This window comes from Schistocerca piceifrons, chromosome 1 (assembly GCF_021461385.2).
Source record: "Schistocerca piceifrons isolate TAMUIC-IGC-003096 chromosome 1, iqSchPice1.1, whole genome shotgun sequence".
Classification (NCBI taxonomy): Eukaryota; Metazoa; Arthropoda; class Insecta; order Orthoptera; family Acrididae; genus Schistocerca; species Schistocerca piceifrons.
Genome location: NC_060138.1, coordinates 627,063,248 through 627,077,166, shown reverse-complemented (window position 1 = coordinate 627,077,166; position 13,919 = coordinate 627,063,248).

Sequence of the window (13,919 nt, the reverse complement as noted above, 5' to 3'; positions counted from 1 at the left end):
ACTGGCATAACAGCACGCACAACAAACTGCATGTCATTAAGGAGACTATGAATGTGTGGAAGTCATCCACGCAGGCCTCTTGCAGGGAATCAGTTGTCCTCTGCCGGCTCCGCAATGGCCATACGTGGCTAACACATGGTTACCTACTCCGTCGCGAGGACTCACCACAGTGTCGCTGTGGCTCCCAAATGACAGTCGTCCACCTCTTGCTGGGCTGCCACTTTTAGCCGTTCTGCGGCAGACTTTAAATTTTCCCAGCACCCTGCCTTCGGTGTTGGGCGACAATGCCTCAGCGGCAGCTTTAGTTTTACATTTTGTCTGTGAGAGTGGGTTTTATACTTCTATGTAGGTATTAGCGCATGTCCTTTTTCCCTCTGTGTCCTCCACCATAGTGCTTTTAGGGTCTCTCTGTTGTTTTCTTGTCCTCTTTTGTTCCTCCTTGCCTTCCCTTCGTTCTTGTGGCTTTTCCTTTCTTTCCGTTTTGTGTTATATGCCTCGTCCATTTTATTCTCACACTTGTGGCATTGTTTTATTAGGAACAAGGGACCGATGACCTCGTAGTTTCGTCCCTTCTGGCGCCTTTAAACCAACCAGCCAACCATCTCCGAGCAGTGGCGTCCCAAAACCGTAGAGCCCAGTGAACATCAAAACTTCATCATACGACTGGCTCATCTGCATCTTATCCATCCACCGGACAGGGCGGCTCAGTGATAGGACACTAGACTCGTAATTTGGAGGCCGAGAGTTCAAATCCTCATCTCCCATACAGATTTGGATTTTCCGTGATTTCTCTAAATCGTTTAAGGTAAATGTCAGACTGCTTCCTCTGAAAAGGCACGAACGACCTCTCTCCACGTTCGACCTCGTGCTTCGTGTCTAATAACTTTCTCGACTTGACGCAAAACTCTCACTTTCTCAACCACATTCCCTTAGTGCTTAGTGTTGTGGCTCTAGAGGGGGGGGGGGGGGGGGGGAAGCGTGGAGAATAAGGCACCACTGCTGCAGCCCTGCTACGGTTATCAGCAGAGGAATTACTACAACTCGAATGAATAAAACCGATTAGAAATTAAAATACGGATGTGTATACAAATTAAAATACGGATTTGTCTACTATCTATCAAAGCTATTCATCTGAAAACACTTCCGCGTAAACTACAATTTTCACCGGAAGAATCATAAACAAAATACCAAGGAGGAACAGCAGATGGGTTAAGACGTGAATGGAAATTTGGATTGAGGAAGGAGCTATGGGAGGGTAGTCGATGCAGTTGTGTTCACCAACTGTGCCAGGGTGATGTAGTGGTTAGCCCATCTGCCTTGTGAACAGGAGACCCGGGTTCGATTCGTGGCCTTGGTACAAAATTTCATTCGTCATTTCAGTCTGCATATATACATAATAGATTCACAGCTATTATAAATGAGGTGTTATTTGGCAAAAAGCAAAATTTAAATTGAAACAATATGTTAACACAGGTGATGCGTACAGTAGCCAGCTTAGGAGAATGCCTGCGACTGGTTAGGCGGGGAACAGTTAAGCAGTCGTTCGTCTCACCTGTTCCACCACACCACTGCCCATGGAGTACGGTACTAGCCGTCTGAAAAATATTGCCTTATCAGTAGACCAGTTGCCTGTCATTGTTCGCCCATTATGATCTCACAGTTTCTTCGTTTACTTGCAGCTCCATTGCCAAAGGGAAGAATCTATTGGAATGTGAATACACACATCAAGTGCACACTGAAAGCAAGAAACAGAACAGAAAATTTTATCAGCTGCTATGTTTTACCTGAATAAAACGAAATGTGTATCGTAGCGAAAACACATTTCAGTAGTTGCTTACACATTACCAGTATTACTTAACTATGAATATCATGTACAGAAACAGAGAATTTGACCGATATTATTTCAGAAGTACCAATGCACTGACGACTTGTTGCAATTTAATATTGGTTGGTCAAACCTCTTCAAATCACAGTTACAATTTTCACATAGATCCATTCATGACAGTGATTATACAAACAGAAGATAAACAGAAGATAGTATGTTGTCATACGTTCTTCCCTCATTCGTCATATAAAAGAAGATCTGGAGTTTCCGTAAACTGATGGATATTTTACAGATTGTCATATCCTATAAAACCAATGATATAATCGACAAAAATTTTAATGTGCAAAAAGTTTAAATATCAACCCACATTGCACAGATGATTCTTATAAACACCTATGCAAAGCTAACCAGTACTGACACCTTCTAATAAAGACAGATAAAATAAACAGCTGTAAGAAAGGTCTAATACCTGAATTTTTTTTAAAGTTAACAGTGTCAGAGAACTATAAACAGACCTCCCCGTAACGTGTCAGGGTAAGATCAAAAAACTACTGAACAATTTCAGCTTTGTATTCAACAGGTTAAATCTGAGCCTAAAATTCACAAAACTGATTATTGCGTATGCTCCACTGTAAATACCATGAAGAACCTGGTCTACAAAATTATCAGGAAACGTAATTACATATTAAAGAATCCTTACACTGTAGGAACTGTTGTGATTAACAACAATCATAAGTTAATCAGCAACATGAAGGGTCTAATTGTGTTGATACAGCGACATTTTCGGTCTTGCAGGCCTGCTTGATGACATATTTATATGTAAACTATAACAAGAAATCATCTTAACCAATCTGTAATTTACAGATAAAATTATATATTATAAAAGATGTGTGGATGACATACTAATACTTTTCAATGGCCCAAGAGAAACGTTAATAAAGTAGCTGATGAAATGACTAAGACGCAAATAAAGTTCACATTCACAGTTGAACATCAGGCAACAGAAGAAATTAATTTCCCCGAGAAAGATATTTCCAGTGTCAATAACAAGCATAAATTCTAGATATACAGAAAACCCATTAAAGGCACATTTGCAGGATGGTAGTGGACACATTGCAAAAACGTAGATAAAAGCTGAGAGTATAGATAAAGAATTACTTAAGATATTAATTAGTATAAGCGGTTGTATCGATTGTGGCGTGCAACTGCTGGAACATTAGAGTAATTACGTAGTTCAGTTGTCTTGCCGAGAAGATGGAATCTTTTTCATTCTTGAAGCGGACGCATATCTGCCATCGCTGCAGATAATTATTTGGCACATCGTCTTTTTTCTATGTTATGGTGACGCAATCTCACTTGGTGTACTCATAGTTGCACACAGTAACAGAATTAACGTGTCTATGTGATTTAATTTGATATTACATTTTGTGAATACAGTGATATTTAATCTTGTGTTTCATTTATGTTGCAAGCTATTGTTCTAATTAAACGGCGTCTTGGCAAGGCTAAAGTTTCGACAAATTGTATCAAAGGTCCAGTACGAACCAACGCTTTGGAATTATTCAGTCTATGAAGTCCGATAAAGAAATATTTTCAGAAAAGTCACTCATGGTCAAATGTACAATGAACGGACCTTTCGCAAGAAGCCATTGTCAAGCTCCCAAAGTTTGTATAAACTGATCACATATTATTATCAAAAATGGTTCAAATGGCTCTGAGCACTATGGGACTCAACTTCTGAGGTCATTAGTCCCCTAGAACTTAGAACTAGTTAAACCTAACTAACCTAAGGACATCACACGCATCCATGCCCGAGGCAGGATTCGAACCTGCGACCGTAGCGGTCTCGCGGTTTCAAACTGCAGCGCTTAGAACCGCACGGCCACTTCGGCCGGCACATATTATTATCTTTACCTATTATTATTTGCCTGTTTTCTGATGTTCTCAATCTAGAGAGGAAAATCCAGGAAAAAAAAGCTGGTGACTTCGTGTATGGACTTGTTATTATATTTGCTACATTGTTTTTCTTTGTTGCATGGATAATGGGATCATGTATGACGAGGCGTTGGCAATGAATATTTGTAAAGACGAAACAAAAAGACGAACCATTGGAATTGTTGATGAAACCTGGAATCTACACTGCATACTCGGTTCGAAGGTAAGACATCGCATTTTTACATTAGCACGCTAGTCCAAGCAGTTTTAGTAATTGTAGCTTGCTTTCTATGTTTGCGAAAATTTTCCGCAACCGTAGCAGTCATTTTTGCGCAAGATCACGTATTCCAAATTATTTTCATCATACAGTCATACCATTCCGCAAAATGGCCGAATGTGGAACGCAAAATGACAAGCATCCATGAATGTTAATTTTTTCACCATTAATTGTAATTCTTGTTTAGTTAAGGCAGCATTGTTTCTACACGGAATTAATTTCATGAATTCATTCTCAAACGAATTTAAAGATTTTTCTTGCGGATTACATTACGTGTAGCATGGCGGTAACATGTAAACAATCAGCAAAAATGGAACACGACAGACAACAGACGCAAACCGAATCCAACTTGGACATTGGACAAAACATTGACAATGACTCCAGAGTTGACTCCAGCAGTAACGATCAATCAGCAGTTAACATGCCTAGTCACGGAAATTTTGTAAATAGATCGACCACTAGTCAAATAGCTAGATCTATCTGAGATCCCATTCTTGTCCGCGGGGGCAGAGCAGTTTCAGTTGACAAATATTGCCAGCATGTTTGGCGCTATTATCAAGCAAATGACTGAAAACAAAAATTGCATGACGTCAATACAAAATCAGATGACTGATAACAAAAAAGACATTGGCGAACACCTGACAGTTTTAAAAACGCGACGAGATGAGATTAAGGCTGAATTAAGAGCACTAAAAACTTTTAATGACACTTCTTTGAAAGAGTAGTCGTGATTAACACGAGACTGAGAGGCCAAGTGTTCGAACGTGACTCAAAATTTTCCAAATTGAACTTACAGCAGGAAAAAATCACAATAAACGTAAAAGATATTCAAACTGAAGTCAAACATTTAAACGCTACGTGCGAAGCTGTTGCCACTCAAGTGAAATCTTACCCGGCAGTTCATGACTCAATAAAAACACACATTACTGAAATTGAAGACAGTGTTAACACTGTGGATAAACAACTTACTGACAAACTGCAATTACACACTGACAGCCATTTTGCCAACATAAAAAAAGAATTTGATGACTAGGTTGATCAGAAAAACAAATATTTTGACTAATGTATAGAGGAAAAATTACCGACGGTTGTGCTCGACACCGTAGCCGAATTTGTTGAAAATTATTAACATGTTATAGCTGAGGCAACTCAGTCCAACGCAACACTACAGAAACAGTTAAACGATGACATACGACTGGAGTGTAGTAATGCTAATAATAAAAGTGCTCGCTTTGGTAATGAAAACAGATATATGTATGACATGTATCCTCTGTACATAACACACACCCCACAACAACAACAGTGCACACCAATACACATGACAATTTATGGGCAGTACAATCCTTTCCATTCACCTGCCGATCACTACAATAAGTACAGTGAGAGCTATCGACATTACAGTGCCAAAGAAGAAGGAAGTTTGATTAAATATCGGCAATTTCAACCTTTCATCCGTGAAAAACATGACACATACTGTACTGGGTACAAAATTCAATTTTTGGAAGAGAGCGACGAAATAAACATATAGACAGTCGCACCTGATAGAGAATATCACGACTTGAAAACACTGATTAGCCATAAATTAAGTGAAACCACTGCTGCCGGCCGGAGTGACCGAGCGGTTCTAGGCGCTACAGTCCGGAACCGCGCGACCGCTACGGTCGCAGGTTCGAATCCTGCCTCGGGCATGGATGTGTGTGATGTCCTTAGGTTAGTTAGGTTTAAGTAATTCTAGGTTCTAGGGGACAGATGACCTCATAAGTTAAGTCCCATAGTGCTCAGAGCCATTTAAACCATTTAAACCACTGCTATTACTGGTGATGAACGCACTGAGCTTTATCAAGTACTGTCTAAGTATATACAGGTCTTTTATAAACGACCAGGTGTCATTAAGACATATGATTATAAAATTGAAGTCAAGCTTCACCAAATTTTCTATCACAAAACCTATATGTACCACTATCTCAGTGACCTGCGGTGTGGCAAGAACTTAAAGAGGAGTTGCAGCGGAAGATCGTCGAACCTTCCACATCTCTCTACTGTAGTCCATTACATTTTTCACGAAACCTAATGGAAATATTAGAGTTGTGTTGGACACACATGCCGTAAATGAAATTATGCTACCTGCACGCACTGAACCAGAAAATTTAGAGGAACAATTACAGAAATTTTTAGATTCTAAGTAGTTTTCCACAATCAACTTGACAAATTCGTTTTGGCAAGTCGCAATTACTTCTGATTCCATAAAATATACTGGTTTCATATTTGGGGGAGCAAACGTATCAATTCTGTGTTCTTACTTTCGGACGGAGCTTCAGGTCAGGCGTATTTAATGCTGCTTTGGATACTGTGCTTGGTGACAGGTTAGTTGAGACTGTTACACATTATGTCAATGATCTTTTGATAGCTACTAAGACTTGAAATGAACATCTTGACACTCTTGAAAGAATTCTGGATAAATTTGCACAAGCTGGTGTAACGGTTAACCCAAAAAAAAAAAAAAAAAAAAAAAAAAAAAAAAAAAAAAAAAAAAAAAAGCTGAAGTCGTTTCTAGGACTCTGTTCTTTCTTTCGACGTTTCCTGTCACAAGAACTATTGAACATCTCCTGGATTTACTTAAGAAGAATCAGGTAGGGATCTGGTCTGAGCAGTGCCAACAAGAATTTGATAACATTATGCACGAATTGGAGAATGCAAACATTTTAGGTCATCGAGACTTTAGTTTAGATTTTTGTATGGCGTGTGACGCGTAATGCAGTGGCTTGGGTTGTTGCCTAATTCTAATAGTTAAGAACGGAGAAGAGGAACAGGTAAAAATCACTGGATTTGCAAGCTGTAGTTTAAGTGAATGTGAATATGCTTATTTAACCACTGAACTCGAAACTCTTTCTATTGTCTAGGCTCTCAAAAAGTTTAACTATTATTTGTATGGTAAACAAACGAAAATTTATACAGATCACCAAGCTCTGACGTTTTAGTTAACATGCAAATTAGTTCATCTTAGAATTTCACGCTAGGCTTTGTCTCTGTAGAATAACTCACTTGAGATTGTATACATTAAAGGTAAAGACAACATGATTGCTGATGCTTTTTCCCGTCGTCCACAAGGTATGGATGATTGTAACACTGATCTTGATAGTGTGAAAGACTACAGAAAACTCCTAACGCGTGATAAACAATATTACCAATATTACATTAATTTCTTTAGAACTATGGCAGCTTCACAAAAATCTGGTCGGAACACGGTAAGGACTTTAGGAATAGATCAACATGACCATCCACTGTCTAGCTGTTATTTGATATATAATGACATATTATTCTATCGGCATCATCCTGATGGCTCTAACTGGTGTGTATGTCTTCCCAAGGACTCGGAACACAACTTAATCTGGCACACACAGTTTGGAGACATTATGGAACGAAGGAGTGCCTTGCAAAACTTAGCGCATATTGTTATTTTTGCTAATATAAGACGAAAAATTCACAATGAACTTAAAACATGCATATCATTTCAGGAATCTTAACCTCAGAACCTATCTCCAAAGACAGATCTACATTCTATCCTACCCAGCAAACCTCTGGAGACTGTAAGTAGAGACATAAGTGATCTACATTCAACAAGTAGTGTTGGTGTGAAGTATTTTTTAGCATTTTATGACATATTTTCTAAACATTTTAGGCTGTACGTCATAAAATCTGCAACTTCTGACACAGTCATCAGACGATTCTCACGTGACTACATTCCTCACGTGGGAAAACCCAAGCCAATTTTATCTGACAGCACCACGTCCTACACAGGGTACAAATGGCGTAAATTCTATGACAATAGCATTAAGAGCATCTTTATCTCGAAGTTTAGTCCACAGTCTAATCCTATTGACGAATTTTCAGAGAACTGAACAGATCCATGAGGACATATATATACCCACACAGCATTCTAATTTGGTAAGTTATTTGTCACTATTTGAAGAAGTTCACAAAAATCTGAATGTACATGACACAACCTATGCACCTAAAGAGCTTATGTTCGACCGCAAAGAATCAAATGAGTGGAGCGATCCACTTCCAGAGGTTTCACCTCAGCAGCTGTCACATGATGAAAAGATAAGAGAAGTACTAACCACGCTGACGCAGCATGCTGATGCAAGAAACAGGTACTACTCTGGTACTATTAAGCGAAAGCTGTAATTCAAGGTAGGCATGAAAGTGCTACTGCGTACTCATCACAACTCTTCTGCACTAAAACGGCGCAACACGAAGTGGCGTCTGCTATACGACGGTCCATACGTAATTGTCAACATACCGTATCCTGGTGCATACCAGTTGCAGAACACAAAAACAAATAGAATCATTGGGCTTTACGCTCATCGAGACTTACGAGTTTTTCATTCTAAGCAGTAAACGTCTATCTGTTAGTAATGAGTAAGTATATTGTATATTTACAGAACACATGTACCTCTCACTACTACTGCAAGTAAATACGGTAGCATAAGAGATTTTATTTCAGTTGATCCAACCAGCAGCAGAAGAAGAAAGAAGATATTTCTACTTCACCGAACGTACATAAACAACATCAGCCTAAATTTTAACGTTATGATGACATTAACGCAAGTGTGATGAAAATATTTTTGAGACAACATAATTGACTAACTGTAGCGTCGGTCAAGGACTACTCACGAATGATTGACACACAAAACCTCACGACAAGAAAACACTATCACCTAAGATAGGATTAGATGCACTTCATACTGCATAACACATGAAACTTCCTGGCAGATTAAAACTGTGTGCCGGACCGAGACTCGAACTCGGTCCGGCACACAGTTTTAATCTGTCAGGAAGTTTCATATCAGCGCACACTCCGCTGCAGAGTGAAAATCTCATTCTGCATAACACATGTTTACATGAATCCAAGGCCATATACACACTCTACACACACTCGTAACGCGAGAATTCTGTACGTTTGATTTTAGTGTGTTGTTTTAGACGTTTGTCCATTAGTACACTACTGACCATTAAAACTGCTACACCACGAAGATGACGTGCTACAGACGCGAAATTTAACCGACAGGAAGAAGATGCTGTGATATGCAAGTGATTAGCTTTTCAGAGCATTCACACAAGGTTGGCGCCGGTGGCGACACCTACAACGTGCTGACATGAGGAAAGTTTCCAACTGATTTCTCATACACAAACAGCAGTTGACCGGCGTTGCCTGGTGAAACGTTGTTGTGATGCCTCGTGTTAGGAGGAGAAATGCGTACCATCAGGTTTCCGATTGTAGCCTATCGCGATTGCGGTTTATCGTATCGCGACACTGCTGCTCGCATTGGTCGAGATCCAATGACTGTTAGCGGAATCGGTGGGTTCAGGAGGATGCTGGATCCCAACGGCCTCATATCACTAGCAGTCGAGATGACAGGCATCTTATCCGCATGGCTGTAACGGATCGTGCAGCCACGTCTCGATCCCTGAGTCAACACATGTGGAGATTTGCAAGACAACAACCATCTGCACGAACAGTTCGACGACGTTAGCAGCAGCATGGACTATCAGCTCGGAGACCATGGCTGCGGTTACCCTGCACGCTGCATCACAGACAGGAGCGCACATTGGAAGCGTGTATTCGTCATTGCCATACTGTCGTATCACCCGGCATGATGGTATGGGGTGTCATTGGTTACACGTCTCGGTCACCTCTTGTTCGCATTGATGGCACTTTGAACAGTGGACGTTACATTTCAGATGTGCTATAACCCATGGCTCTATCCTTCTTTCGATCCTTGCGAAACCCTACATTTCAGCAGGATAATGCACGACCGCATGTTGCAGGTCCTGTACGGGCCTTTCTGGATACAGAAAATGTTCGATTGCTGCCCTGGCCAGCACGTTCTCCAGATCTCTCACCAATTGAAAACGTCTGGTCAATGGTGGCCGAGCAACTGGCTCGTCACAATACGCCCGTCACTACTTTTGATGAACTGTGGTATCGTGTTGAAGCTGCATGGGCAGCTGTACCTGTACACGCCATCCAAGCTCTGTTTGACTCAATGCCCAAGCGTATGAAGGCCGTTATTACGGCCCAGAGGTGGTTGTTCTGGGTACTGATTTCTCATTATCTATGCACCCAAATTGTGTGCAAGTGTAATCACATGTCAGTTCTAGTATAATATGTATGCCAATGTATCCAGATGTTGTGTCTAAGCTTTCCAATTTCAGGTGATAAAATTGCGCGAATGCGAAATTTGGTTAAAAAATCTGTAATGTCTCTAAGATTATGTAAATACTTCTATCCCATATAAAGCCAAAATGTAATCTATTTATGTGTAATTATCTATATTGATCTAAAGAAAAATGTAATATGTTGGTATGTATATGTGATCAGAATTTGTAATATGTATCAAAATGTGTAAAACCACGAGATTAACGTGAAAGAGGCTGCTTTTAAAGACATTCTACGTACTTTGCAATACCTGTAATCGCGATGAAGTATGTATGCAAAATTGTTAAAACTATTCTTCATATATCGCTATGAGAATGATCGCGATGAAATATTTATGTAAAAACTTGATAACAAACATTCTTTGTACGTCGCCAGATAACTGTGAGCGCGATGGAACTGTGCACGTAAAAAGTGCAATAACGTCTGTAGTGCATCGCTTAATGACATTTACCGCGATGTAACTGTGTAAAGTAAGGAACTGGTAAACCACTGGACCTACGGTCGCGACGCACAAAAGCTCTCAAGAGAACTCCACGGGTGGTGGAGTTTTGAATTGCACTTCAGGAAATGTAATGTTCTTGGAATGCGACGGCCACTCTCACCTGGAGAAATTGAGGGTTCATGCCACCATTTTGCAGTCCGAGGTCTTGCAGCCATGCCTTCACGGAATTTACGTTGTGGAATGGAAATCCACTGGTCTTCAATCACGCGACGCATCATCTAGGAAGAACAGTGTTATCAGCGAAAATAAACAGTGCAACGAGTAAACATGCCCACATATCGGTTGTCCAATCTGTGTACAGTGACGTCGATGTGCAATAACATTTACGTTAGGCAAACTACCAAAACAGTGTTTACCTTTGCTTTATTATTGTATGTGTTATGAATATGAACTGGAAACGACGACTCGTCGTGCAAAGACAAATAATCTGAAACAAAAATACATTTTAAACGCTATTCTTTCCATGAGAGACCATGACCAATAATGAAATGTATTTTGCTTTAACATATGCAGTATTTTTAAGATTATTTTACCTGTTTTAGATGTTAGTGCATATTTTTTGTAAAAACTTCTTGGAATCTCCTGTCACAGTGATGTCTTGCGCAAACTCACATACTTACTGTGTATAAACTGTGATCACCGCGTCGCGAGTTCAACTAACGGTTACTGGCACACTGAAATACACGCGACTGCGCATGCGCTGCAGCCGCAATACCAACACTGAAATCTTCTAGGTGCACGCGCCTCATTCAGATATTATATACCTTGAATTGTATTTGAATACGTATATAAATGTTGTACCGAATGTGATTTAGGGCGAACTCCTCGCCTGCGGGTGCGCCCTTTCGCCTCGCAATTCAGGGGTCAATTTAAAGGCACATTTACAGGATGGGCGTGTATATGTTGCAAAAACGTAGATATAAGCTCAGAATATAAATAAAGAATTACATAAGATATTAATTAGTATAAGCAGTTATATCGATTGTGGCGTGCAACCGCTCAGACATTAGAATAATTATGCAATTCAGTTGTCTTAACGAGAAGACGGCACCTTTTTTGTTCTTTAAGCTGACCAGATCGGACGCATATCTGCTATCGCTGCAGATAATTGTTTGGCACACCGCCACTATTCTATGTTATGGAGACGCAATCTCACTAGGCGTACTCATAGTTGCACACAGCAACAGAACTAACGTAAGTGTTATGTAATTTAATTTAGTACAATATTTTGTTAATACAGTGATATTATTCAGTCTTGTGTTTCATTTATGTTACAAGCTATTGTTCGAATTAAACGACATCTTGGCAAGGCTGAAGATTCCTTATTACAAATTATATCAAAGGTCTAGCACGAACCAACGCTTTGGAATTATTCAATCTACGAAGTCCGATACAGAAATATATTCAGGCAAGTCACTCACGGTCAAACGTACAATGAACGGACCTTATGCAAAAAGCCATTGTCAAACGCCCAAAGTTAGTATAAACTGATCACATACTGTTATCATTACCTGTTATTGTCTGTTCTCTGATATTATCAAACCAAACAGGAAAAGCTACGGTAAAATCAAAACCCACTGTTGATGTTGTCATTACCGTTTCATTGAACCTCAACCACGTGCTCTGCATCCCTGTCAGCAAAATAGATTGAGGGATTAAAACGAACATTCGTAAATGTATAGCCGAAAATAATGGGTATAATCGTTCGATCACAATTCTTTCATACGTCAGTGAAATGTCATATAAACATGCAAAGCGTTTGAGACCACATAGTACAAAAACATCCTTTCATATTGACAATAAAATGCAAAATAATATTACTCACAATAATGGATTCATTGAAGAATGGCTTAGAAAATATGATTCGTATAGACTCACATGCTCTTATTCTCGTTTCTGTATAGAACAAACAGAGAGAAACTTTACAACCCACAACAGAGAGCATATGGATGTCCTCCAGCTCAAAAACTTAAACAAGTCTATCTTTGTGTCACACGCTGACTACCATGAACACTCTGGTAGTGTTATTAACGACAACCTTCCTGGCCGGCCGAAGTGGCCGAGCGGTTCTAGCCGGTTCAGTCCGGAACCGCGCTGCTGCTACGGTCGCAGGTTAGAATCCTGCCTCGGGCATGGATGTGTTTGAAGCCCTTAGGTTAGTTAGGTTTAACTAGTTCTAAGTTCTAGGGAACTGATGACCTCAGATGTTAAGTCCCATACTGCTCAGAGCCATTTGAACAACCTTCCTGTGTTACACATTGCTGAGGAAAGTTTAGAGATGGATCTCCTTCAGCAGTTAAAGATTTACATATATAAACTTAAGTCAACCCAAAAAAACCTCTACTATAAAACTGAGTCAATACGTAATTTTCTCTCCCAGAACATTCAGGACATCCTGGCATCAACACACCTACAAAAACACAATAATGCGACATGTTCATTTTCCTGTATAACTTGTTATTCTCCTAATACACAATCAGTAGTTCAATTGATGTCCACACTTCCAGTTTTCCATGTTCATCTACGACTGTCACTCTTATTTGTGTAATAAATATTTCTTTCTGTTTGTTTATCAGTAACTTTTTTAAACTATATTATTCGTATATTGCCAACGTATGGGCACACCTATAGCTTGCAGTGTTCACTTGCATCTATTGTATATGTCTGGCAAAATTTTATTCTGAAATTCAGAGCATTACATGTTAAGGCTTTCCATGTTCATTTGTGTTTGTCGCGTGTTCCTGAAGCTTTCTCACTCTTTCATTTATGAAAATCTATTTCAGTGTGTTAGTTTACCTGTAACTGTTTTGTTGTTAGTTTGCCTGTAACTGTTTTGTTATTTCTTATTTTGTACTGGCAAGTTTCCATCAACGAAAGCTCATTTTTTTATCTGTAACTTTTTATGACGAGAATTACGTGTGTACTGCAAACGAATAGATACACCTATAGTTTGCAATGTTCATTTGGACGTATTGTCTAGTTTGTAAATATTTGATCTGTAATTTAATGCATCTAATGTAATAGATCGTGTTGTGGCGAAGTGTAATCCTCATACCATTTGTGTTTGTATTCATTGTTTCTTTATTGTAAAACTAAGTTCACGTAATTACTGTGTGTGTGTGTGTGTGTGTGTGTGTGTGTGTGTCGGTCTGTGGAT